General features: G+C 45.5%; 1 protein-coding gene and 1 long non-coding RNA gene across 2 annotated transcripts in view; one reads left to right on the forward strand and one right to left on the reverse strand.

Annotated features, from left to right (window-relative positions):
• Positions 1 to 24707, forward strand: part of LOC126036755 (electroneutral sodium bicarbonate exchanger 1-like) — a 168910-nt gene that overhangs the window by 91923 nt on the left and 52280 nt on the right. The gene's annotated exons all lie outside the window — the stretch shown is intronic.
• Positions 17636 to 18621, reverse strand: LOC126036757 (uncharacterized). The gene is made up of 3 exons (XR_007505305.1): positions 18587 to 18621; positions 18256 to 18410; positions 17636 to 17707 (listed from the first exon to the last, which is right to left on the reverse strand). It is a non-coding gene; the product is annotated as an uncharacterized LOC126036757 (long non-coding RNA).

Genomic DNA, 24707 nt, shown 5'->3' on the forward strand with positions numbered 1-24707 from the left:
AAGCTGCTAGACAATATACAACACAAAGTTAGACAAGCGAGGGAAGTACACAGGGATTTCACAGGCAATCTGGAATCCGGCACCCGACTTGAATTCCCGGCTTTGAAAACCTCTCTCCAAATGACTTACCATCCTTTCACTAAGATCCAGCAGCAGTTCCCTCCTGTGCCTCATGCTCTTCTTTAGTCAGCCAAAGCCCACGGAGCTGCACTGTAAGCTTGAAGACGAGGATGCCAGCTGCGTGTCCTATTTCTGTCACCTAGTTTTTACGTACCGTTTCTTGCTAATCAAAAGGCCCAGTGAATCCTCGTCACACATCACACTTGAGGTAGTACATCCAAGCATTATTTCTGCCGCGCTACATTTGCACGGATTAGCTGCTGAACCCTCCAGATGATGTACTGCTTTTCAAGAAGGGTGTAGTATAACTGGCGAGGGTCTACAGTAAGTCCAAGAGGGTGCTCAACGACGTACAGGAGTCTGACTTCAAAGCATAAATTGAAAAACAGCCGCTTAACCTAGAAAGGGCAATACTGAAGAGAAAGAACAATGTTTAAACTCTAAAAGGTAGCTGTAAGGAAGAACTTTTCTGTGCATCCACTGCACACAGTTACACGGAATCATGGGGCTTAAATTACAACCTGAAAAACTTAGGGTATGTGGCAATCTTTGCAACAGTAGTAATAATTACAGGAAATGTTTAAGAATAAATTAGGCAAGCATTTGTCAAGAATGGTACAGAAAGTTGATCATTCACCTCTAGAACGAGAGCAACGCTAGACTATCTTCAAAGGTTCTTCTTTCCCCAGTGCTGTCCCTCTCTGTATTTCTACGCTCATCCAATACAAGCATCATCCCCAGCTGTGTACTTACAATTCTATATGCATATGCACATGTCTAGAGATGCACATTTATTTCTTCGTTACACACAGCTGAAGGAGAGTACTCATAGGCAAGCCAATTTACATAAACAGCTTCTGAAAGTAAAACACCTCAGCCTCTTGCAAAACGTCAGCCCAACAGAACACCGGGAGCGGTATGTAAATCCTTATTCCAAAACTGCATTCTCTTAAATCTTATGAAAACCATTTCTAACGTAAAGCCTGACCTGACTGGTCTATTTTCTGACACTCCCCTTCTCTGTCATCAGGTACTTATTAGATAGTAAAACAACTGACGGGGTAAACACCATAACTAGCACAATAGCTGACTTCCGTAGCAGTTGCATATCAGGTCTGAAGAAATGTGAGTTTAGTAGGTAGATACACATTCAGAAATGCACAAGAACTGAAAGGAGTAATCTGTAACTGGTAGACTAAGAACACTGCAATAGCATGCAATGTAAATCAACATGCACCTATAGGGAAGGGAAGGGAAGTACGGAAACATTCTTCTGGATTAAAAAAAAATATATACGCAGCAATGGTAGGAAAAGGTACTTGGAACGTGCCACTTTCAATCCACTGAAACAATGTCTGCAACAGCAGTAAGAACACTGGCAAACTACCTTCTCTGTTCCACAGGGCCTTGAAACCCATACGCATTGTCTGTTGCCAGTTGCCCTTAGGAAACAAAGGCGCTGCGATCAGTAGAAGCGTGTAGAACACCGAAAATGAAACTTTTGAGTATGTCACATGCAAGATCCTCATTCTCCGTACAGTCTACAAGGTTACACAATTGTAAAATACTTTGTAAGAATGAAAATCCTGACGTTTGCCTTGGATTATAAAAGTTTTAAAACTCCGTTTTGAGGTTTTTTTCCAAGGGTTTTAGAAATAAAAGCATCTTGGTAAAGTGATTTTCACACACTGCACAGACACAAGCAGTGTTTCTCCCACTGCGAGAGGAGTATCAAAATACTCTTATCTAATATGTTATAGACAAAAGTGACCAAGGTCACAGGAGAATCTGTACTTTCCCACTGATTACAAGGAACGGGCCAGCTGCTTTGTGCCTCCTATGCAGCTGGAGCATGCAGTTGCCTGGTAACTTGTTCCGAGCTATTGCATCTTAATCACATATACACGTAGGAATACCAAGCTGACCGCTTAGGTTTATCAGCCAAAACAGTTTACAGCAACACAATAGTTTAGAGCAATTCAGGAAGTTTAACACTGAATTTAGGTATGCGCTTATATGGTTTGACGAACAGAACTTTTATAAATGAAAGGGAAACAACAGGTGACTTTAGAGCATACAAAAGGTATAGTCTACAAACCAAATATCAATTATTAGCAATGTTTCCCTGTTCAAAGGGCATCACTTACTGTCTCAGACTCAACAAGCATGAACTGACAGACTGTTATGATTTGAAAATTTTAAAAAAGTTCTAATAGTGTGCCCAAAACAGAGCTGTTTCCGTGTTCAGGCTAGACTCGTTGTCTCCAGTAAATACATATCTTAATTCTAACACAGGATAAAAACCGATTTATAAATTTCCTCTTGTAAAAATGAAACTGTTCCAATCACCCTGTTCACTCCTATTTAAGATATTAAATAGGGCAAATCAGAAGTAACTTGAACCAATCCCTCCCACCCAGCTATAAACCAGGACCATATACAGCCCTTGCAGACTACACAAGACCCTGTCTCATTCCAGCCATATCATTAGCACAAGCTGTGCAAACCCATGCAAATCAACAGGTTTTCCAGGCATAAAAGCAGACTCCAACAGCAGTTAAGCCACTTCTTACAACTGACAAGGTCATACTTCCATCCCTGATCATAGCACAAGAACAAAAGAGAATGGGTCTTTATTGTCCTTCATGAACTTGAGGGGCTGCAAGAAACCAGTGAAGTCACAAGCCTGGATTCTGTAACGTCGCTACCAGCATAATTTCCAGATCAAAGATCCGGCCTCCTGTTAAGATCATCAAACATAATTTTGAGTTCAGGGGACAGGTCATCACAACACTATGTTAGGTAGAGTATAAAACCTTATCATCAGATTCTCAGCTAGTTTAAGTCAATGTATTCTGTGTGTTCCGCTGAAGTCAACGAAACTAAACACACTATCATAGGAAAAAGATATTTCAGCACGCCTCAGACCTGGAAAACTATCTTGAAAAATGCCCGTAACTTTTAACACAAATTCTCTGCACTTCCCACGATCTCTCAACAGCGAGCAGTAGTAAGACCCTAACAGTTACTTGCAACCTATTTCTTGCATAGCATTCCTAATAAATAAGATTTTTGCAGCTACTCACAAAAATCAATAAGCAAAGACATTTGTTCCAAGACTTAAATTTCTTGTATAATTTAAAAAACTATCAAAACTCTGTAAAGTAAAATAGATACATTTACCTACTAATGTAGGAAACTACAGACAAACTTCAGGAAATGACCAAAGGTGCAGAGGATAGGCTAATGCCTATTAGCATTAGGTAGAAAAACAAGGTAGAAAAGGTAGAAATGCCTATTAGCATTAAGGTAGAACAACAACAACAACAACAACAACAACAACAAAATACCCCCAGAAGTTCTACAGAAAAATGAGTGAGCAGCCCACAGCACTGGCAGACAACAGATTTTTTTATCCCCGCTTCCTCCACCCCTTCTTCTTACCCCCCCACCCCCGTTTTTTTTTAAAGGAAATAATTATTCTATTCTGAAACATATTGCCAGTGATGCAGTTGAAGCCAAAAGTTTAAATGAGTTCAGGAGAGAATTAACCGAATTCTAAGACATGTGCCAACACAACCGCTATAGAAAGCATCTGCATCACGGTGAAATGCAAACAGCTACTCTGAGAATGACACCTTATTCTTCACTAAATTTGCCTTTTACCCTGTTGTATAGTTACTAATGTTGAAAAGAGTCACTGCTGTGCAAGAAACTAAAACTTACAGCGCTTCATGCTCGGAGAGAACTGTGGCCCATCAGCTCGTGGCTGTGAAGTCTTACAACTTAACACGTTGCAGTTGCACAACAGCAAGTTCTGAGGCGGACTGCTGACTGTATTCAATAGTCACAGCTTATGTAGGAGGATATGATAAACTTGACTTATTTGCCTTTAACCGATGCTCCAAATATTTTAAAGTCGTTCTTAAAGTAGGTTACTGGTTTGATTACCCTTCATACAAAATTCTCCTTCAAATGCAGGTTTCTCTTCTCTTCTTTTCAGATTTAAGGCATGAACAGAAACCACACCTGCATCATCACTGAAATCAGTGCCTATTTTTCAATAAACTTTAGCAGCAGCATCAGAATTCGTCCTCAAGTACCGTTCATAAAGCAAATGCTTCATTCTTCAAAACTTTTTTTAGCAAAGGTTAGTAATGCTGTACCACAGACTCTCACGCCCAGTCACGCATGTTCTTCCCGAGACTGTTACGCAGCTTAGTATTTTAAAAATCGCCATCCTAACTGCGTACCTGATACTACTGGTTCTCCCCTTTTTAAAGTCTGATGTTAAGGAAAAGCTGCAAGTCCTACAAAACCAGGCAGACTTGCTTGTTCATGCCAAAGAGAAAAAGGTTAAGCATTATTAAAAAATAAGACTATTGCCTACCTTTAAGTATCCATAAGGCTATCAACATGAACCGTACGGTGGCCTGTTAGCATCGCTATTTGAACACGGGCATGCAAAATGTCCTTCAGTTAAATTCCAAACTCTATGAAGTAATTGGTGGGCAATTCCCCAAGGATAAAACGTCTATCAAAAGCCAACAGTAAGCCAGAAATCTCTTTCCGTTTCATAGGGTAAAAAAAAATAAATACAGTGAATCCTGAAAAAAGAAATAGATATTAGACAGGGAACGCCTATATACTTATAGGGCAAGTAATAAAACATTTAGTGTTTTGATTTTATTTTTTTTTATGTCATCACAATAGTTAGACAAACATGGAAACATTTGCAACAGCAATACTTGGGTCACTTTAAAATCTTGGTAACACTGAAATACAGGGCAGCGAAAGCTAATGATGTGGGGAGGGGACTTTAGGTCTTATTATTTTCAGACACATTCACACACACACACACATATATCTATATACACACGCGCACTCCACAACTCCAAAGAGCTATCTTAACTATGTCTGCCAGTAAACGGAAATAGTAGGCAGAAAGGAACCATATCTATACTAAGACAGTTAGCTGTGCTGTAAAACTGAAGATCACTGCAACCAGTGCCATCTTAAAGAAGAAAAAACAACCAACAACAACAACCACCAAAAAACCTGAAAGGAACCATCACTGTGCATGTCATAAGCATGAAGTTATTTTAACCTGATGACTACTCTGCTCTATACTTTAAGCATCATGAAGTTTTTATGTATTTTTAAAGTCTAAGGTTATTATTTTAAATGGCCTACTTGTAGTGGCAGCCCAAGTAGCATTCTGGAGAACACCACAGTGCCCACAACTTCTACAGGTCAGTGCAGTCTGATCAAGCACTACATTTCTAGGGGACGAAAACAAAAAACCACTACCGCTCATTTATTCAATTGAAAAGCTTATTACCTGTACCTTCCAAAGCAACAGGCTACAGGAACACTGAATGCAAAGTAAACCAGACCCATCTGGAATACTCTGACTCAGTCTCAGCTCCAAGTTACACATCTTTCATTTCGTATTTTAAGGGATTAACAGCACTTGGATGCACAGAAACTGTCTTTACAGTGAAGTCTGCAGACCTCCGAGTCAAAAGTTAAAATGTCTTCCTAAATTATAACAGTATTAGCACTTCCTCTGAAAGGAGTGAAAAAAACACAACCAGGGAAGGAGGAAAGTGACACAACACCAAGGGTTTTTTTCCCAGAGATTACAAAATCCTGAGAGAACAAGATGCTTGTGCTATCAGAATAAAAATCCCCAAAGAAACAAAAGAGTTTACCTTTCCCTTGGAAAAGTTACTTTTGAGTCAAGATCTGCCCTTTTTCTCTCCCAAGCATGAAATCTCTCTTCAGCTTAAGACTCTCTTCTACTGCAGTAGAAATTTAGTGCACATGCTGGAACCTGGACAGAATCTTATTTAAAAAAACAAACAATACAATAGTACTACAGTGGCCAGAAATCTTTTACATATTCTGATGAAAAGACTCAACTTATTTCTAGGAAATAAAGTGTTTGGGGCCAAAGCCAACGCATGATGTTCATGTAAGGTTAAATTTTTATTAATTTTTTTTTTTTTTTTTAAATTGATATATTGAAAAAAGCTGGAGAAGGAAGCGGGGACAGAAATGAAAAACCACTCAGGGAGTCAGTGGTATAGACTGTCACCATGCAATCTCAATATTGTAATTGCAGATCACATAGTCAGAACAAGCCAGTCAAAAGTAGCACACTCCCTGGGAGAGGGGGGGGAGTCTCTCTCTTCTTGTCTTTCAAGCCAAGACCCAACTAGCAGAAGGCAGCTTTTCTGTCAGATAAAGCAAGGCAAAAGGATCACGTACAGCAACTTCCTTGCAGCCTCTTGCTCCTGAGCACCCTTCTTCACCTCTTTCTTTCTTTCTCTCTTTCTTCTGGTGATGGGAAGGCAAAGCATGTTCTGTTCCTGTGAGCCCATACTGCTTGTCCCTATAGTCACAGCAGGCACCTGTGATTCCTCTCCGAAGACATTTACGCATAGAAATCAGTTGAGTGGTGTGTTACGGAAGCATAAGCTGCAGTGGACGTGATTTTGAATCAGTTAATTTTGTGCCCACCATGACAAAATAAAACCAGCAATTTCTTACTTTATAGAAATTCTCCTAAAGTAGTTGTTGCCCCCAACAGCTGTCAAGTTTTTGTATCACAGGAGAACAAATGCAGCCAAAAGAACATCTTCTCTAAAATGACCACTCCGAACTACACAAGCAGGCAGGCACAGGCAGCTCCCGATTTAATAAAGCGTATGTACACAGCACCACTTAGTGGTGCAAGCGGAGTCACCGCTGACAGGAATGAGAAGCTTGAACACCAACCTTCCCTCCCCGGCCCCCTGGACACTGCAGCCTGATCTTGACAAATTGACCGCCTGGATAAAGAAAGCTATCTGGCAACTAAAAAGATCCATTGTACTTTTCTGCTCAGTACACCTAAAGATACAGATTCACCCTCGAAATCTCGGCAATTTCTTGAATACCACCAACACTCAGAACAGGTTTCAAATGGCAACGTGGCAGGACAAAGTAATAAATGCTTATCCTTAAGTCTGCTAACTTTCTAAACCTTTGCCTAGACCTTAAGGAAATGTAAAAACAAACAAACTACTGCAAAGTTCAATACGCAAGCCACGCAAAGTTAAGGCTATCAAGTAGGAACCTGATTACAAGTATAAATCATGCAACAGCTACTCTATGACATGGATGTCCTGAACAGATCATCCTCTACAGTGTAAGTCCAAGGTACAAACCCATCAGCACCTTCTTCCCTCTCTGTATCGCTGTGGTTACCTGCTCTGTGCCCAGAGCCAAAAAGAATCCCAACATTGGAGTTACTGTTCCTTTTATGCCCACCCCCATACTTCTTTCCCGACGGAGAGGTGACGCACCTGATTTGAGGTGGAGTGCAGACAACCTTCTCATCTAGTGCTGGGCAGTTTATTTGTCCCATAAACAAACCCCAGGAAAGAGAATGCACGGTTGGACGGGTGCACTTGAGGTTTTGAACACGCGGTAGCACCGTTAACTGCTGAAAGAGCAGGACTCTCTGCCGCTCCGTGTCCATGTCACGACTGCCCTCACGTCCCCAGTCTGCACCCAGCTCCTCCAGGGTGTGCAGAGGGGCTTCCAGCCCTGGCTCAGCAGGCATCCACATAAGATCCCCCAGCCAAGAGGGGGGTGTATGCTCACCTGCCACATCGATACCGTGGGTACATTAAAAGCCACCCCCCAACTCTTTCCCCAGAAGTGACTGGGGGAGGCTTTTCAGTCATCTGGCTGTAAACCCCCTCCCCCTCAGGGAGACCAACATCCAGGCATGCCTTGCTCTAACTCCCCAAATCCACTGCCCTCCGAGGAATAAAAGGCGTCTGGGCCACTCCCCCGGCTCTAATCTGCAGATATGCCTGGCTTCCCAGAAGTAGGCTGAGAAAGCCAGCATTAAGGCAGTCCTTCCCACGCCCAGATCCACAAAATCCTCAGAGAAAAGAAGAAAAATAGCCACTTCACTGCAGCAGGAAGTAAATAAACTTGGGGGACACAGGAGGCCAGTTCTCCTGGGGTCAATGGAAAGGAGGGGTAGATGCAACGTATCTGAGGATTTTCCATGTGCACAGCTGAAACAGCCATGCCTCAAGCAGGGATGCGTCCCATTTATGGCAGTTCCTCGCCACTTCTCATCCCCAAAAGACAAACTCGGGCCTCTGCCTTCTCCGTGTGTAGCTCCCCACTCCCTTCAGCATGGAGCTGCGAGGCTCTGGGTTTGTGGAGAACCACAGGTGGGAAACCGAGGCTACTAATGGTGACCACAGAGAACAGACCAGCTCGGAGGGGGCGAGGAGGGCCGATGCACAATTTCTACGTTTGAATTTGTTGGGAACTTGGTGGGAGTCACAAGCTTGCAAGCCACAACCCACAAGCTTGCAAGGCACAACCCCAGCTATCCAAGACACGGGCTTCCCAAGATCACAAACCTCCGGGGACGGGGACGGCGCCTGCGCCGGCGAGCGAACGCCGGGCTGCCCCAACGCGAAGCACGGCGCATGCGCCCGGGAGGCGCGTCCGCACGGCTGGTCGGGGAGCGGGCGCAGCGGGAAGCCCGCGGAAAACCACGCGAAACCGGCAACGCTCCCGAGTCTGACCTGGTCGGACTCCGGGGGCCGCGAGGACTACGCCGCGCCCGAGAGCCGCGCTGCTGCCCGGCCGCCGAGTCCGCGAAAACTACAGCTCCCGGCATGCCCCGGGAGGCAGCCTGCCCTGCTGCCTGACCCCGAGGGGACGCCGCTTCCGTTCCCCCCCACCTCCCCACGCCGGCGCAGCGGCAGTTCCCGCCGAGCCCCCAGCGCCGCTCCGGGTAGCTCCGGCACGGCGCGGCCCCGCTGCCGCTCCGTGCGTGCAACACGGACCCCGCCGTCCTCCTCGGGGCTTTCCCCGGGACCCGCCGGCCGACTGCGCAGCCCCGCCACGGGGCCCGGTGAGCCCCCACCCCCGCGCGCCCGTTCTCTCAGCCGCCCTGTCAGCGCCCCACCCCCCACCCCCCCGCGCCCGTTCTCTCAGCCGCCCTGTCAGCGCCCCACCCCCCACCCCCGCGCGCACGTTCTCTCAGCCGCCCTGTGAGCCCCCAGGGCTCCCCCTCGGCCTCGGCACCCCCACCGCCCCCGGGCCACCCCCGCCTCCGACGTTCGTGCTCCGAGGGGCGCCCGGCCCCGCTCACCTTCTCCCTCGGGCCAGCCGCAGCCCGGTCACCGCTCAGCTCCGCTCTGCTCCGCTCCTGCCTGGGCTCCCGGCGGCCCCTCCCCCGGCAGCCCCTCCTCCCCCGGCGGCCCCCCCCTTGCCAGGGAGGGGGCGTCGCCATCAGCCTCTCACTGCCCGCACCTGCGGCTCCTCCAGCCCCGGCCCGCAGCTGTGGTACCGAAACCCGGAACCAAACCCCTCAACACCAAGGTGAACTGAAGCATCAGGCACTGCCTTGAATGAGTGACAGATGTCAAGAGTCATCTGATGTGGAAGAGGTGTTAACTGGGGTCAAAATACAGATTTTAATACCCATCTTATTTTAGTTCTAAGACTTGGCGATTGCCAGGTATCATCTTTTCCATTTCCCCAGGTCCACCCGCGAGCGAGGCCACAAGGGAGATTTCTTCCAGAGAGAGGATAGAGTTATTAAGTCTCAAGACCACGATTTGCTTTTCTCCTTCATGAAGAGGTGAGTGGGTCATATAGCATCACTAGTCACCCAAGCAGTTAAGCCTGAACTTTTCACCTGTCCTTTAATGCCGTCAACTCCAAGCTAAATTTTTCCCGTTATTAAGAGGGGACCAAAGATCATGTGAAGTATTATTATCCTTTCTACAAATACACCCCCATCTTGGAGCTTTAGCTACTAGAGAAGGTCTTGGGAGTTTGGGGTCAGAGGAGCTAGCTGCAAGTACAAACTTTCATACAGCTCTGTTTAGGATGTGTGATGTTTCTCTGGTTGTCTAAACCGGTCTAAATTTCCACAGATGGTCCCGACTCTGGGTGGCTCTAACAAGGATCCTGGAACTCCAGTAAGTTCTAAACATCGTTTTATATTTTAAACATGATCCCAAGTTCCTTTTTGCACTTGTCTCTACGGTTTTGGCAGCTGACAGCCCCGAGGGGTGCTTGTACAAGTTTCTCCCGAAGGGCGAGTAAATTAATTCTTTTGTCCGTGAGGTGGATGGTTTGGTAACGTTATAATTCACAACGCTATAATTCCTTCTTTCAAATTTAAAAAAAATAATTGCCTTTTAAATCCATCCAATTTAATCTGCTAAAATGATTCTCGTTGTTCTACCTCTTTTCTCAAGTTTTGGTTAAATTCAATGTCAGTATTCTCCACGGAACTAGATTTTCATCTGACTTTGGAATGGGAAAGGCAGGCTGTTACCGAGGTTAAATTCTGTGTCTTTACAAAACTTTGAATCAGTTACAAAACTAGATTATTTTTTTTAATTCAAATTACAAAACCGGTTAATATCAAGATGAACAGTTCAAACAATAATTGTTTCATTTTGTTTATCTCATGTTTAGAACCCCTCAAAAAAAACACATACACCCTCTAAACACACAAAAAGATTATTGCCCTCGACAATATTCCTAATAGCAACCCCAACATTATAAACTTTACACAACTGTTTTCCCAAATAGATAACGTGAAACTTACTTATAGATTTTCCATTTTAAAGGGACAGTTTCTTTAGACTTCCAGTTTCTTGTTGGGTGCTTTCTTTATTCTCGAATAATGAAGCCAAGGTTCTTCTCCCAGACCTTTACTGCTACAAGTGTTGTTAAAATGACTCGATACGGTCCTTTCCACTTCTCGGTGATTTTATATATATTCAATCTCCTGGTCGGAAGGGATGCGCTGCTACGTCCAATTCTAAGGGTCCAGCTGTGGAGACATACTGACAAAGTTCTTGAAAAGAATTGCTTAAAGAAATCATAACACCTTTTAAAAACATATCTCCAAAGGCACTCAAGATACTCAGAACACAGGACTCTTGATATGGTCTTTCATACATTTCCTAAAGACTTGGCTTTTCTTTCTCTTCTGGCTATACTCCGATTCTTAACAGAGCCACGGGTAACGCTTTAACCCATGTGAGGAGTGAGGTTTCCTGACAAATTTTACTCGACTGTTGCTTAAGGATATAGTTCATTCTCTCTCTCTCTCTCTCTCTCTCCCCCCACACACTTGCCTGTGGTCTATGTGGGGTGTGATAGTCTCAATCCATAGATAATACTTGGCTCAACTTGTCTCATAATCTTTGCTATAAAATGAGGGCCATTGTCAGATGACATTCTTACAGGCACCCCATATTTTGGTATTATCTCTTTGAGCAAGACTTTGACTACTTCCCTTGCTTTGTTGGTGCGACAAGGGAAAGCCTTGGGCCACCCAGTAAAGATATCAACTAGAACTAGGACATATCCTTATTTTCAAGGCAATTCTATAAAATCAATTTGCTAATATTCTTCTAAAAAATTTCCTTATTTAATAATCCCAAAGATGATCTTATTACTGGTTCGGGGATAAATTTACATATACATTTCACGTCCACTTATAATTGTTTAAACAATCTTTGTCATATTTCGCTTTCTGTTTCCCAGTATACTCTGTGATGTTCAATGGGGCATTTTCTCTTATTATTGTGGGTGGGACTATTATTCGACCTGTCGGTGTTACAGCCTATCCTGTTTCATTTTGTTAGCCTGCAATCTAATAATTAATTCTTCATCTTTTTCATTATAATTTGGAGTTTCTTTAGGCAATTTTATACCTTTCTCTGGAACTAGTGCTAGGATGCCTTTTTCTGCAGCCTCTTCAGCAGCTTTATCAGCCAGTCGGTTACCTGCGTTAGGACCGGTCTTACCTAACGGATGTGCTTTACAGTGCATCATCGTGACTGCTGTTGGTTTTTGAATGCTTTCTAACAATTTCAGTATTTGTTCTGCGTGCTGAACGGCGGTTCCTGGTGCAGATAACAGTCCTCTTTCTCCCCGTATCGCTCCATGCGCACGTACCACTCCAAAAGCATACTTTGAGTCTGTCCAAGTGTTGACTCGCTTTCCTTGACTTAGTTCCAGAGCTCGAGTAAGAGCTATCAATTCAGCCTTTTGGGCAGAGATCATCGAAGGCAAAGTTGGCAACGCAAGTACCTCCTCAGTAGTTATTGTCTATCTCGATAAAACGTTTTCCTTCACAGATGGAACCGCTTCCGTCGGCATATAGTTCCCAATCTGTTTCTTCTAGTGGCACATCTCAGAGATCCAGTCAGCTGGAGTAAACTCTTTCGATTGCCTGCAAGCAGTCACGTTCCAGTTCTCCTTTAACTCGGTCAGTTGTTGAAAACGCAACAGGGTTAACAGCGGTAGTAGTTTTTAGGTAAACATCATCTTGTTCCAGCAACAACACCACTTGGTATTTCAGCATTCTGCTAGAGGATAACCAGTGCCCCCCTTTCCGTTTTAGCACAACAGTTATCATATGGGAAACGTACAGTAATCCTTTCTCCTCAGGCGAACTTACGAGCTTCCTGGATCAGTAGCACAGTTGCAGCGACGGCTCTCGGACGACCGGAGCATCCCAGACTCACGTTATCCAATCACTTCGAGAAGTAGGCCACAGCTCGCCCATTTTGGCCCTAAATATTGGGCCAGGATACCCAGAGCTCTACCTCTTCTTTCACGAGCAGAAAGTTCAAGTGTCTCTTGTGAGATCTGGCAGACGCTAGGGCTGGCACCCCTGTTACAGCCTGTTTCAATTCTTGGAAGGTAGCTTTCTCGGCATCGGTCCAATCCGTCGTTTGAGGTTTTGAGCTGCTCCTATAAAGGTCAGGCCAGCAAGCCACAATTTATAATCTACAGGTGACACCACTCGACCATTCCCGGAAATGCTTGTCATTCATTTTTTTAGTCTTAGGTTCAGGGAGACGACACGTTGCCTCTTTTCTCTCAGTTCCCAATTGTCTCTGTCCTTTTAGGATTTTAAAACTCAAATTTAAGTTTCTTCTTTCTGGGTTATTTGGGTTTTTTTCTTTTGACACTCGATATCTATTGATTCCCAAAAAGTTCAAAAAGTTAAGAGTTGACTTTGTGCATTGTTCTTCCGTCTCAGCTACCATTAACAGATCGTCCATATATTTCAGCAAGATTTCTTGATTATTTTCTTTCTTCCAAATCTCTAATTCTCGTGCCAATTGATTTCCAAAAATGGTAAGACTATTCTTAAAGCCTTGAGGCAAGACTGTCCACGTATATCGTGTTTTTCTCCCAGTCTCAGGATTTTCCCATTCCAAAGCAAAAACCTCTTGACTATTGGGATCCAAGGGAATACAGAAAAAGGCATCTTTTCGGTCCAACACTGTGAACCATTCTCATTTCTCCGTTAGGGTTGTTAACAAAGTATAAGGATTTGCTACGACCGGATGAATACCTCGTACTATTTGATTTATTGCTCTGAGGAGGTCTTGAACTAATCTATCATCTTTTTCATCAGCCTTTTAAAAGGCAAGATCGGGGTGTTATATCTGGATTCACATTCTATTAACAATTTGTATCTTAAAAATTTTTGTATTACCATTACTAACTCTTTCCGACTTTCCGGTTTTAGGGGGTATTGTTTCATTCTTACCGGATTTGATCCTGGCTTTAAATCAACTCTCACAGGTTCTGCTTTTTGGATTTACCAGGAACGTCCCAGTCCAGACGACTGGAATGACAGCATTACACTTGGACCGGTATAATCTTCTGCTTTCGGTAAACATCCTGTTAACAACAAAGCCGCTGCTTCGATACGTTTAGTTTCTGGAATTAAAATTTTAAGCTCTCCATTTTTAAATTTAATTTCTGCCTCTAAGTTCTCAAATAGACCTCTCCTTAACAGGAGTTTAGGAGAATTTGGCACATACAAAAACTGCCGAGTGACCCATTGCTTTCCTAATTTCATTGTTAAAGATTTAAAGAAGGGTCTAGTTTCTCGTTCGCTTGTTGCACCAACACCACCAATTTCTTCAAAACTTAACTCTCCCTCTGAGGTATTTAAAACTGAAAAGGTGACTCTAGTGTCAACTCAAATTCAATTTTCTGTTCTCCCAGTTTAGCTGTAACCAGAGGTTCTGCTGGGAGACTCCCCTCCGGTCCCCGTCCGATACGTTCACTTAAAAAGAACAAATCTACATATGGCACTTTATTCCATTTACTCTCTCTCCTACAAAACAACAGTAATTGCAATATAGTATTGTAACTCAAAGTTCTGTTTGTTTACCATTTTTCCTGCAGTTCACCCCAACGTGCCAATAAACATCCCAGCGGTGATGTTTCTGGTAACTTTTCATCAGCAGTTCTATTTCCTGCACTCTTATTCTTAAACAATTTTGCTAATGCCATTATACTTATATACATTCAAATACCAAATACCAAACAAATGCAAACGACAGCTGTCCCAAATAATACACAAAGTCCAACCCAGCAATAGCTTTCGCTTATGACTTACGGGCAGACGCCTAGGCTTCCACTGCAGACGGCTACCCTCCAAGCCCCAACCCTGGGAAGCTTTCGCCGCGCCTCACGGGCAGGCTTTCCAAACAAATTCCAAAGAAGCAGCGCCTTACCTTTTTTCCAGGGAACGCTGCGACGAGCTTTGCGTGTCGAGGGTGACGGTTCTCCCCGAGAATACCTCGGTGCCGGCCGGAGCTCGATCGACACGCCATCTCGTCCAGTCTCACTCGCAAGGTCCCATCTGGGTCGCCAAAACCGTTACCGAAATCCAGAATAAAACTCCTTAACGCCAACGTGAAGTTAAGAAGCAGGCACTTTGTTTATCGCAGCGCTGGGGACACGGGGGATCGCTCCTCCAAAGGCGTGTCCCACTTAGTATCAAAATCCATCAGTTTTTACAGGCTTTTCCCGTCAGGTCATTGTTACCTAAGCTCCTTCCGTAAAAACGCATACTATGCTCGTTCTTAAATTTAACCGTTGTAACGATCGGTCCTGTGATTATATAACCTTATCAATATTCTTATTTAAAAACAATCATTGGTCAGTGACACTTGGCTCTGCTGACTGGCATCGTCGATACTCAAATCGAGATGGGAAGGGTAAGGGGGTTTCCAAGCAGCAAACTGGTGTCCACGACGGTTTCCTTAGTTTCCTGAAACAGAACGTAGGAAAACCAGTAACTTCCTGGTGAGGTTTCTAGGGTTAGCTGTTTCAGACTTTAACAATATTACGGTTCCTAGCGTCACGCATAACACAGCTCCTAAAGTTTCTATGGCTACGTTTCAAACTTAACAATCCTATACGTTACGCTTCACAATTTTACTTCTTAATCAAACCTAACTCTTCTATGTGATTAAATGTTGATTTCTTTACCAGAACATTTGCAACAGCTGGAGCCCAGCAGGAACAGGGGGGGCACGGCCCGACCCCCCCCAGCGCCTCACCTCCTCCTCCTCCCCTGGGCTCCCTCACAGCCCCTCGCCCCGTGCAGAGGGAGCGCAAACGCAGCCCGGAGGGCAAAGGGGCCGGCCGGCCAGCGTCTATTCAGTCAGTCGCGCGCCTATCGAGTCCTGCCAGCGAGTCTGCTCCGGGGCTCGGGGCGCCCCCCGGCGCTCCCCCTGCCCCTCGGACACCTCTGATAGCACATTTCCGTACGTTCTGTATGGCACGTCTAAATATTTGGGTGGTTTTAATACTTTGTACCAGCTGTGGTTTGCTGCTAGGTGACTGTAAAAGTGAGATTTGGTAAATAATGGTTAGAAATCTTATACTAACGCTACAACTGAAACAACAGACAAAAGTATAGCCGAGCAATTAACTAGCAGAGGTAGGTACTCCTAAGTTTTGCAGTTCTTTGCTCTTATGACTAGATGTTCCCCTGTAAGCTAAATGGGAACAATGCTGAAACTGACCACATGCGATTGAAACTGCGTTAAGCTTCAAGATCAAAGAACAAGGACAAGAATAAAGACTTCGAGGACAGCCAGCAAGAACTTCAAATGGGTCGGTGGTCGCAAAAGCAGCCCTTCGTCTCAAATGGATCCTTCCTTGCACGTGATCGGATGTAGGCAGTGCTATGATAATCGGTTGCCATCGTTTTTATGTATATGTATACTCATCTGATTAATAAGCAATTAGTTATTCTATATAACCTGTTTGTGCTAAAGCTGTGGCACGCACACTAGGTGGAACTATCCCCCGTGCATCCAGCGCTGCAATGAAGAACGCCTGCTTTCTAAAACTCCAAAACGAGTCTTAGGGAGTTTCGTCGACCGGCTTTTCAGTATCAGAGGTACAAGGGAGGAAAGGAAAAAAAAAAAAAGCAGGGGTGTGGGAAAGAGAGGGGACCAGGGGACGGAGGGGGCAGGGAGGGACCACAACACCGAAGAGGGGAGACGGGGCCCCGAGGGCCCGGGGCTCACCGCAGCTCTTGTTCTTGGCGCTGCCAAGAGACTTTGCCAGTTCAGCCGCTTCTTTCTCCTTTTCTCCTCCCTTCCTCTTCTGTAACTCCAGTCGCTTGGCTGTCCTCCGCATAACGGAACACGCGAGCCCCTCGCAGCTCTTGCGAGATGAGGCCTCCTAGACACGTAGCCTCGCTCGCTCGCTCACTACGTGGCCGTACCGCGCTGCTGGTCACGCATACAGACCCTGGCGGTCTGACCTGCTGTGGACTACGAGGAGGGATCCTCCCACACCCACAGAGGCAGGGTCCCTCTGGCCTGCAGCGGGAGGCAGCTGCCAGCCAGATGGCCTTCCGTTTCTTCTTCTTTACCTTTCTGTGGCCTCTCCAGCTTCAGCAGCTCCCGTCCACAGCCAGTAAGCGCTCCGCCTGTCCCTCTGCGCCGCGAGGAGAGGGAGGCCGGGCAGAGACAGGCCACGCGAGCCTGAGGCTGCTGCAGTCAGCGGCATCCCCGGGGACGAACGGACAACCCCGCTCACGGCGTGGCCTCTGGCAGAGGGAAAGAGGCAGCAGCGACCGTTATTACCGCAGCTCCACCCTGGCCGGAGCCCCTCCGTCCGCAGGGGCTTCCGGGGACGGACGCCGCTCCTTCCCCGCGCCGCTGCTAACGGCACCCGCCTTAAGGGAGACTCGAGAACACCGGAGGGCCAGCTTGCCGCCCTCACGACAGGGCTCGGGGGCTGCCTGCGGCTGCAGCACAGGCTTCAGGGGAGGGGCTGCAGCTGGGGGCAGCCGCAGGGGCCGAGCGGGGCTGGGGAAAGGCGCCGGGGGAGCTCCGGCGACTCGGGGAGGCGCCCGCTGGCCGCGCCTGGGGGGTGCCCGCCTCCGTCCCCTCTTCCCTCCTGTCGGCTCTCGGGGACCTGCCCGGCGCTGCCCTGGCCCGGCTCGCCTCCGGCGGACCGGGAGCCTGCCGCGGCGGCCGCTTCGCAGCTTCCCGTCCCGCCGGCCCCGGGCGGCCAGCGGGCAGGAGGCACCCGCCGCCGCGGCCGCCGCCGCCCCCGCCGGAGGGGATCGCTCGCCTCACCCGCGGTCCCGGCGCTCGCCCGCTGCCGCCGACACCCGCACTCCTTGCTGGGGGCACAGGGCTGACGTCGCCCTGCCCTCTCCTCACTCGCAGCCCGGGCGCTCCTCTTCATCGCCTCCCTTCCAAAAAGCACCCGAGCGGCTGGAGCGTTTACAGCAGTCAAGTGCAAGGAACAGACAATTCGGGCGGCCGCTTCTGTCCCTGCCCCCCCACCCCGTTATCTAGAGAGGAGAAGCAGCACAGGGAACCTGCAAATGGGGGGGGGGCAAGGGGGGTGTCCCCTGGAGCAAGCCCCAGGGACTGCTGTATCCCTCTGCATGGGGCATCAGGGTTGCAGGAGCGACAGCAGCCAGGCAGCAGACGCTGGCGAGAGATTTACAACAAAAAATAACGCCTGGTTCAGGTGACAGCCTGAAGGCAGGCCACAAGAGACCCAAAGCTGCTTCGTGCCGGAGGGGCAGCTCTGTTCGGCAGGAAAGGCCGCGACCCAGCGCACCAGATGCGAGCGGCCCACCTGCAAGCTAGCGATACCCCGGCGACCCTGGGGCTCGGTCGGGGTGGGCACCTCCGTGCTATGAGAACGCGGCTCTCCTAATCCTGCACGCACGCAAGGCTTCTTGCGCGGGGCTCGTCTCTTATCGAAAAGACGCTGCACGGTGTTACTTACCGCCCTGCCCTCCGGCGTTCAACGTAATCAGACGTGAAGCAGGGAAAGCAAAGAGGCCTGTCGGGATATTAGATGTCCTCAGCAGAGGACCACAGAGCCCTCGAGGTTCCATCTTCGCTCCCTACAGGAGCGTGGCTCCGCACTCCTTGCCGCTCCTGCCAGCAAGCGTCACAGTTGCCCTTTGCCGCCTGCAACACGGCCCCAGTACTGCCGCTTACAGAGCGAGAGGCGCTCGCTATAAAGCGGCGATGAAGAACAAGGACGGCCCGTCGAGATGGCAGGAGGAACACAGAGAGCCTCCAGCATTAGCCAGGCAGGGTTTGCAACTCACCTCGTGTCCTGGTTTAATGCCAGCCGGCGACGAAGGCCCACGCGACCGCTCACTCGCTCCCCCGCCCCCAGCGGGACGGGGAGACAAGCGGAAGGGCAAAAGTGAGAAAACTCGTGGCTTGAAACAAAAACAGTTTAATCATCATGAAAAAGAAACAACAACAACAACTTGTAAGGAAAAGAAGAAGAACAAATGACAGAGAACAGGGTGCAGGCAGCACACCAGGGGTCTGGAGCCTGATGGATGATGGCGGGGTGGTGGTGTGGAATATGGAGGAGGGAAAGGAGGGAGGCAGGGCAGGAGATAGGAGAGCAGGGTGCGCAGGGCGAAACAACTCGCGTGGGTTAAAAACTCCTGTGGGTGAAGGGGGTGGGCTGGAGCAGGAGATGGGGGTGTGCATGGGGGAGACACGGACCTAGTGGGGAGGGTAGGTGAGGGTACAAAGGTGCACGGGGGGGTACTAAAACCAGACGTGCTGCTTCACAGAAATACGGTCCCACCTGAATTCAGTAGTAGGCTTTCTTCTGCGCTTAAACATTAATCAGGCATTTAAAAGCTTCAGTAGACTTGCAAACTGAAACCTCTGACAATTTACGTAGTCTTCTAATTTCTGATATCCAGGATATGTGAAAATAACACTCTCAATTCAACAGTTTTCACCGAGAATGATGTGTGTTAACCTAAATCACACAAAGTGAATAATATCATGTTAGCCATGTAGCCTTTATTAAGAGGTTGAAATTACCTTCTCGGGATCTTTTAAGCTTCTAAGCGTAAAATAATTAGTGTAGCTTACAGATGTGGAAGAGAAATCTTTTGGTATCATAACCAAAGTAGTCTTCTCCTCTATGAATGGCAACACAATCTGTAATACTGCATCGACACTTCAAAACCCATTCTGTCTCTCCCCTTTTGTCATCCAATGTTGTCTTTTAAATATTTCAAGAAATTCTTTCATGGTCTATCCCATAAAATGAGAAGTAGATTATTACGGAAGAGCTCCACAGATAAAAAGTCAATGCATTAGACTAACTGTGATATAAAAATTACTGGAGATATATTTATGTGTGATGTTCTGATGAATTATCTAGTTGTTTACAATTGCTAGGACTTCTCTCAGCGGTAAATCACTGGCAATGTGCACGAACACAAGAAACTCTTCACGGGGCACATTCATCCTTTATGCAGTTAAATGAAGTTTTTAAATCACAAAAAGATTTAGCTGTTACACAGTCTGTGTAAATTACATGATAGTAACCCAAACCACAAGACCATGTCTCTCCTACTTTGCTCTGTTGCAGAAGAATCTCAGCTTGCAAAACACATCAGTTTTCTGTAACACAGATAACCAGGGTTCACACAGTCAGACTTTTCAGTCAGAAGGCCACAGAAAGAATCATAAAGAGACCGAGTATCTTTTCCTTAAACATCCTGTTTACAGACAGCTATGTTACCTCCAAGTGCTATGAACGTTACTTTCTCTAAAACTATCTTCCATTTAGTTTTCCTTTTTTTTTTTTTTTTTTTCCCCTTTTCTTCCCCTGAAAACAATCTTATAGCTTAATCCTTATAGGATTTTTTTCAAGTTTTGTTTTTTTCTAACGAGTATCAACACATGAACACTAAATAGTTTCAGGAAGGTCAGTATTTGCTACAGTTGCACTTGATCCAACATCCCACTTTTTTTTCCACCAAGCAAAGGAGTTCAACCAAGTTTCTTTCAAGAGCCATACAGGAGAAAGTACAGATTCTGCTCTGTCTGCTAACAAGCAGGCGAAGGAGCTGCTACCGATTTGAAAACTGTAGAGGCTCTGCTGTGCCCATTTTGAACTGGGGAACAAAAATAGTATTTAGGTCCACTTTTTCTCATTTGCAAAGCAGATCCACTGCCTTGGGAGACTGACCAGAATTACCTGGAACAAACATTATTTTTGCCTAGGATCTGTTTGTTAGTTGAGAAAACAATCACTATGTCTCTGTGATAATATGACACGATTTCATCAAGACATTTCTGTCTCAAGGGGCCCAGTTGTATTTTATTTTCTAGTAACACAGCATCTATCCAATTCCGGTCTCTGACTTAAGAGATGAGCAACATGCAATTTCTTCAATGTCTACTTATCACGTGAGGAAGTCAACAAACCTCTTTTCACAGTTACAAGCACTTTTCAAAGACGTGACAGTTCGCTCCTGTCATCAACTGACCCTGAACAAGTTGCAAAATGTAAAAGGATCAATAAATGTGAGAAAGACCTTTGGTATGAGGGAACCCAGACAAACCGGTGCAGCAGCTTTCTTCCCTATTGATTGGAAGGGAATGCTGGTTGGCTGCTGCTTCTACGGATAATCCACAAATTATTTGCTATTCTTCTTAGCCAAAGGGCTAAGGCAGTGCCATCAGCAACTTCATAATATACCCTGAAACAAGAAGCAGATATTACGGCTCCAAGTCTGAGCAAACGGCATCAATGATTAAGACAGCTCTAACAGGGAAGGCCTGGGAAGTGGCAGTGGTATAAGGCACTAGCAATTTATCAGGGCTCTCTTTCAAATGCTGGCGTTTTCTGTGACTTGGATTTTGCCTATTGTTATGAGATCATTACATCACCTATCACACAAGTGTAGCTTTGTTAACTTTCAAAGAAAAGCTGCTAGACAATATACAACACAAAGTTAGACAAGCGAGGGAAGTACACAGGGATTTCACAGGCAATCTGGAATCCGGCACCCGACTTGAATTCCCGGCTTTGAAAACCTCTCTCCAAATGACTTACCATCCTTTCACTAAGATCCAGCAGCAGTTCCCTCCTGTGCCTCATGCTCTTCTTTAGTCAGCCAAAGCCCACGGAGCTGCACTGTAAGCTTGAAGACGAGGATGCCAGCTGCGTGTCCTATTTCTGTCACCTAGTTTTTACGTACCGTTTCTTGCTAATCAAAAGGCCCAGTGAATCCTCGTCACACATCACACTTGAGGTAGTACATCCAAGCATTATTTCTGCCGCGCTACATTTGCACGGATTAGCTGCTGAACCCTCCAGATGATGTACTGCTTTTCAAGAAGGGTGTAGTATAACTGGCGAGGGTCTACAGTAAGTCCAAGAGGGTGCTCAACGACGTACAGGAGTCTGACTTCAAAGCATAAATTGAAAAACAGCCGCTTAACCTAGAAAGGGCAATACTGAAGAGAAAGAACAATGTTTAAACTCTAAAAGGTAGCTGTAAGGAAGAACTTTTCTGTGCATCCACTGCACACAGTTACACGGAATCATGGGGCTTAAATTACAACCTGAAAAACTTAGGGTATGTGGCAATCTTTGCAACAGTAGTAATAATTACAGGAAATGTTTAAGAATAAATTAGGCAAGCATTTGTCAAGAATGGTACAGAAAGTTGATCATTCACCTCTAGAACGAGAGCAACGCTAGACTATCTTCAAAGGTTCTTCTTTCCCCAGTGCTGTCCCTCTCTGTATTTCTACGCTCATCCAATACAAGCATCATCCCCAGCTGTGTACTTACAATTCTATATGCATATGCACATGTCTAGAGATGCACATTTATTTCTTCGTTACACACAGCTGAAGGAGAGTACTCATAGGCAAGCCAATTTACATAAACAGCTTCTGAAAGTAAAACACCTCAGCCTCTTGCAAAACGTCAGCCCAACAGAACACCGGGAGCGGTATGTAAATCCTTATTCCAAAACTGCATTCTCTTAAATCTTATGAAAACCATTTCTAACGTAAAGCCTGACCTGACTGGTCTATTTTCTGACACTCCCCTTCTCTGTCATCAGGTACTTATTAGATAGTAAAACAACTGACGGGGTAAACACCATAACTAGCACAATAGCTGACTTCCGTAGCAGTTGCATATCAGGTCTGAAGAAATGTGAGTTTAGTAGGTAGATACACATTCAGAAATGCACAAGAACTGAAAGGAGTAATCTGTAACTGGTAGACTAAGAACACTGCAATAGCATGCAATGTAAATCAACATGCACCTATAGGGAAGGGAAGGGAAGTACGGAAACATTCTTCTGGATTAAAAAAAAATATATACGCAGCAATGGTAGGAAAAGGTACTTGGAACGTGCCACTTTCAATCCACTGAAACAATGTCTGCAACAGCAGTAAGAACACTGGCAAACTACCTTCTCTGTTCCACAGGGCCTTGAAACCCATACGCATTGTCTGTTGCCAGTTGCCCTTAGGAAACAAAGGCGCTGCGATCAGTAGAAGCGTGTAGAACACCGAAAATGAAACTTTTGAGTATGTCACATGCAAGATCCTCATTCTCCGTACAGTCTACAAGGTTACACAATTGTAAAATACTTTGTAAGAATGAAAATCCTGACGTTTGCCTTGGATTATAAAAGTTTTAAAACTCCGTTTTGAGGTTTTTTTCCAAGGGTTTTAGAAATAAAAGCATCTTGGTAAAGTGATTTTCACACACTGCACAGACACAAGCAGTGTTTCTCCCACTGCGAGAGGAGTATCAAAATACTCTTATCTAATATGTTATAGACAAAAGTGACCAAGGTCACAGGAGAATCTGTACTTTCCCACTGATTACAAGGAACGGGCCAGCTGCTTTGTGCCTCCTATGCAGCTGGAGCATGCAGTTGCCTGGTAACTTGTTCCGAGCTATTGCATCTTAATCACATATACACGTAGGAATACCAAGCTGACCGCTTAGGTTTATCAGCCAAAACAGTTTACAGCAACACAATAGTTTAGAGCAATTCAGGAAGTTTAACACTGAATTTAGGTATGCGCTTATATGGTTTGACGAACAGAACTTTTATAAATGAAAGGGAAACAACAGGTGACTTTAGAGCATACAAAAGGTATAGTCTACAAACCAAATATCAATTATTAGCAATGTTTCCCTGTTCAAAGGGCATCACTTACTGTCTCAGACTCAACAAGCATGAACTGACAGACTGTTATGATTTGAAAATTTTAAAAAAGTTCTAATAGTGTGCCCAAAACAGAGCTGTTTCCGTGTTCAGGCTAGACTCGTTGTCTCCAGTAAATACATATCTTAATTCTAACACAGGATAAAAACCGATTTATAAATTTCCTCTTGTAAAAATGAAACTGTTCCAATCACCCTGTTCACTCCTATTTAAGATATTAAATAGGGCAAATCAGAAGTAACTTGAACCAATCCCTCCCACCCAGCTATAAACCAGGACCATATACAGCCCTTGCAGACTACACAAGACCCTGTCTCATTCCAGCCATATCATTAGCACAAGCTGTGCAAACCCATGCAAATCAACAGGTTTTCCAGGCATAAAAGCAGACTCCAACAGCAGTTAAGCCACTTCTTACAACTGACAAGGTCATACTTCCATCCCTGATCATAGCACAAGAACAAAAGAGAATGGGTCTTTATTGTCCTTCATGAACTTGAGGGGCTGCAAGAAACCAGTGAAGTCACAAGCCTGGATTCTGTAACGTCGCTACCAGCATAATTTCCAGATCAAAGATCCGGCCTCCTGTTAAGATCATCAAACATAATTTTGAGTTCAGGGGACAGGTCATCACAACACTATGTTAGGTAGAGTATAAAACCTTATCATCAGATTCTCAGCTAGTTTAAGTCAATGTATTCTGTGTGTTCCGCTGAAGTCAACGAAACTAAACACACTATCATAGGAAAAAGATATTTCAGCACGCCTCAGACCTGGAAAACTATCTTGAAAAATGCCCGTAACTTTTAACACAAATTCTCTGCACTTCCCACGATCTCTCAACAGCGAGCAGTAGTAAGACCCTAACAGTTACTTGCAACCTATTTCTTGCATAGCATTCCTAATAAATAAGATTTTTGCAGCTACTCACAAAAATCAATAAGCAAAGACATTTGTTCCAAGACTTAAATTTCTTGTATAATTTAAAAAACTATCAAAACTCTGTAAAGTAAAATAGATACATTTACCTACTAATGTAGGAAACTACAGACAAACTTCAGGAAATGACCAAAGGTGCAGAGGATAGGCTAATGCCTATTAGCATTAGGTAGAAAAACAAGGTAGAAAAGGTAGAAATGCCTATTAGCATTAAGGTACAACAACAACAACAACAACAACAACAACAAAATACCCCCAGAAG

Source organism: Accipiter gentilis, unplaced genomic scaffold, assembly GCF_929443795.1.
Source record: "Accipiter gentilis unplaced genomic scaffold, bAccGen1.1, whole genome shotgun sequence".
NCBI classification, from domain to species: Eukaryota; Metazoa; Chordata; class Aves; order Accipitriformes; family Accipitridae; genus Astur; species Astur gentilis.